Source organism: Arachis ipaensis, chromosome B1 (genome assembly GCF_059453495.1).
Source record: "Arachis ipaensis isolate K30076 ecotype BB chromosome B1, ASM5945349v1, whole genome shotgun sequence".
Taxonomy (NCBI): Eukaryota; Viridiplantae; Streptophyta; class Magnoliopsida; order Fabales; family Fabaceae; genus Arachis; species Arachis ipaensis.
Genome location: NC_142436.1, coordinates 86,005,535 through 86,009,402, shown reverse-complemented (window position 1 = coordinate 86,009,402; position 3,868 = coordinate 86,005,535). Strand labels below are relative to the sequence as shown.

Below are 3,868 nucleotides of genomic sequence, written 5' to 3'. Positions count from 1 at the left end.
AGAAGAGGAGATGGCAGCTGAAAATAATAATAATAATGCAAGGAGAATGCTTGGTGACTTTACTGCACCAAATTCCAATTTACATGGAAGAAGCATCTCCATTCCTGCCATTGGAGCAAACAACTTTGAGCTGAAACCTCAATTAGTTTCTCTGATGCAGCAGAATTGCAAGTTTCATAGACTTCCATCTGAAGATCCTTTTCAGTTTTTAACTGAATTCTTGCAGATATGTGATACTGTTAAGACCAATGGAGTAAATCCTGAAGTCTACAGGCTCATGCTTTTTCCTTTTGCTGTAAGAGACAGAGCTAGAGTGTGGTTGGACTCTCAACCCAAAGACAGCCTGAACTCTTGGGATAAGCTGGTCACGGCTTTCTTAGCCAAGTTCTTTCCTCCTCAAAAGCTGAGCAAGCTTAGAGTGGATGTTCAAACCTTCAGACAAAAAGAAGGTGAATCCCTCTATGAAGCTTGGGAAAGATACAAGCAGCTGACCAAAAAGTGTCCTTTTGACATGCTTTCAGAATGGACCATCCTGGATATATTCTATGATGGTTTATCTGAGCTATCAAAGATGTCATTGGATACTTCTGCAGGTGGATCCATTCACTTAAAGAAAACGCTTGCAGAAGCTCAAGAACTCATTGACATGGTTGCTAATAACCAGTTCATGTACACTTCTGAGAGGAATCCTGTGAGTAATGGGACGCCTATGAAGAAGGGAGTTCTTGAAATTGATACTCTGAATGCCATACTGGCTCAGAATAAAATATTGACTCAGCAAGTCAATATGATTTCTCAGAGTCTGAATGGAATGCAAGCTGCATCCAATAGTACTCAAGAGGCATCTTCTGAAGAAGAAGCTTATGATCCTGAAAACCCTGCAATAGTAGAGGTAAATTACTTAGGTGAACCTTATGGAAACACCTATAACTCATCATGGAGAAATCATCCAAATTTTTCATGGAAGGATCAAAAGCCTCAACAAGGCTTTAATAATGGTGGAAGATACAGGTTTAACAATAGTAAACCTTTTCCATCATCCACTCAGCAACTGACAGAGAACTCTGAACAAAATACTTCTAATTTAGCAAACTTAGTCTCTGATCTGTCCAAGGCCACTGTAAGTTTCATGAATAAAACAAGGTCTTCCATTAGAAATTTGGAAGCACAAGTGGGCCAGCTGAGTAAAAGGATCACTGAAATCCCTCCTAGTACTCTCCCAAGCAATACAGAAGAAAATCCAAAAGGAGAGTGCAAGGCCATTGAATTAATCCCCATGGCTGAACCTGTGAAGGAAGGAGAGGACGTGAATCCCAAGGAGGAAGACCTCCTGGGACGTCCATTGATCAATAAGGAGCTTCCCTTTGAGGAACCAAAGGAATCTGAGACTCATCTAGAGACCATAGAGATTCCATTAAACCTCTTTATGCCATTCATGAGCTCTGATGAGTATTCCTCTTCTGAAGAGAATGAGGATGTTACTGAAGAGCAAACTGCCAAGTTTCTTGGTGCAATCATGAAGCTGAATGCCAAATTATTTGGTATTGAGACTTGGGAAGATGAACCTCCCTTGTTCACCAATGAACTAAGTGATCTGGGTCAACTGACATTGCCTCAGAAGAAATAGGATCCTGGAAAGTTCTTAATACCTTGTACCATAGGCACCATGATCTTTAAGGCTTTGTGTGACCTTGGTTCAGGAATAAACCTCATGCCCCTCTCTGTAATAGAGAAACTGGGAATCTTTGGGGTGCAAGCCACTAAAATCTCATTAGAGATGGCAGACAATTCAAGAAAACAGGCTTATGGACAAGTAGAGGACTTGTTAGTAAAGGTTGAAGGCCTTTACATCCCTGCTGATTTCATAGTCCTAGATACTGGGAAGGATGAGGATGAATCCATCATCCTAGGAAGACCTTTCCTAGCCACAGCAAGAGCTGTGATTGATGTGGACAGAAGATAATTGATCCTTCAAATAAATGAGGACAACCTTGTGTTTACAACTCAAGGATCTCTCTCTGCATCCATGGAGAGGAAGCATAAAAAGCTTCTCTCAAAGCAGAGTCAAACAAAGCCCCCACAGTCAAACTCTAAGTTTGGGGTTGGGAGGCCACAACCAAACTCTAAGTTTGGTGTCAAACCCCCATATCCAAACTCTAAGTTTGGTGTTGGGAGGTCTCAACAGAGCTCTGCACATCTGTGAGGCTCCATGAGAGCCCACTGTCAAGCTATTGACATTAAAGAAGTGCTTGTTGGGAGGCAACCCAATGTTTATTTATCTAATTTTCATTGTTTTTCATGTTTTATTAGGTTCATGATCATGTGGAGTCACAAAATAAATATAAAAACTGAAAACGGAATCAAAAATAGCAGAAGAAAAATCACACCCTGGAGGAAGACCTTACTGGCGTTTAAACGCCAGTAAGAAGCATGTTTTGGGCGTTCAACGCCAGAACAGAGCATGGTTCTGGCGCTAAACGCCAGAAATGCACCCTGGAGAAGAGCTGGCGCTGAACGCCCAGAACAAGCATGGTTCTGGCGTTCAACGCCAGAAATGGGCAACAAATGGGCGTTCAACGCCCAGAACAAGCACCAATCTGGTGCTGAACGCCCAGAGTTGTGTGCAAGGGCATTTTGCATGCCCAATTTGGTGCAAGGTTGTAAATCCTTGAACACCTCAGAATCTGTGGACCCCACAGGATCACCTCAGGATCTGTGGACCCCACAGGATCCCCACCTACCTCCACTCACTTCTTCTCACCCCTCTTTCACACAATCCCATAAACACTCTTCCCCAAAACTCTTCACCAATTACCTCAATCTCTCTTCCCTATCACCACTTCACCACTCACATCCATCCACTCTTTCCCATAAACTCCACCTACCTTCAAAATTCAAAATCAATTTCCCACCCAAAACCCACCCTTATGGTCGAACCTTACCCCCTCCCTTCCCTATATATAACCCTCCATTCTTCCTCATATTCACACAACACAACCCTCTTTTCTCTTCTTGGCCGAAACACACCTCCCCCCTCCTCTCCATATTTTCTTCTTCTTCTTCATCTATTCTTTCTTCTCTTGCTCGAGGGCGAGCAAAATTCTAAGTTTGGTGTGGTAAAAGCATAAGCTTTTTGTTTTTCCATTACCATTGATGGCATCCAAGACCGGAGAATCCTCTAGAAAAGGGAAAGGGAAGACAAAAGCTTCCACCTCCGAGTCATGGGAGATGGAAAGATTCATCTCCAAAGCTCATCAAGACCACTTCTATGATGTTGTGGCCAAGAAGAAAGTGATCCCCGAGGTCCCTTTCAAACTCAAGAAAAATGAGTATCCAGAGATCCGACATGAAATCCAAAGAAGAGGTTGGGAAGTTCTAACAAACCCCATCCAACAAGTCGGCATCCTAATGGTTCAAGAGTTCTATGCCAATGCATGGATCACTAGGAACCATGATCAAAGTAAGAACCCGAATCCAAAGAATTATGTTACAATGGTTCGGGGGAAATACTTAGATTTTAGTCCGGAGAATGTGAGGTTGGCGTTTAACTTGCCTATGATGTAAGGAGATGAGCGTCCCTACACTAGAAGGGTCAACTTTAATCAAAGGTTGGACCAAGTCCTCATGGACATATGTGTGGAAGGAGCTCAATGGAAGATTGACTCCAAAGGCAAGCCGGTTCAACTAAGAAGACTGGACCTCAAGCCTGTGGCTAGAGGATGGTTGGAGTTCATCCAACGCTCCATCATCCCCACTAGCAACCGATCTGAAGTTACTGTGGATCGGGCCATCATGATTCATAGCATCATGATTGGAGAGGAAGTAGAAGTTCATGAAGTCATCTCCCTTGAACTCTACAAAATAGCCG

At 43.0% G+C, this 3,868-nt stretch overlaps 1 non-coding gene across 1 annotated transcript; it reads right to left on the bottom strand.

The window, feature by feature from the left end:
- Positions 1-409: 409 nt before the first annotated feature.
- LOC148577329 (small nucleolar RNA R71) lies at positions 410-517 on the bottom strand. Its single transcript, XR_015904125.1, has one exon. It is a non-coding gene; the product is annotated as a small nucleolar RNA R71 (small nucleolar RNA).
- Positions 518-3,868: the final 3,351 nt, after the last annotated feature.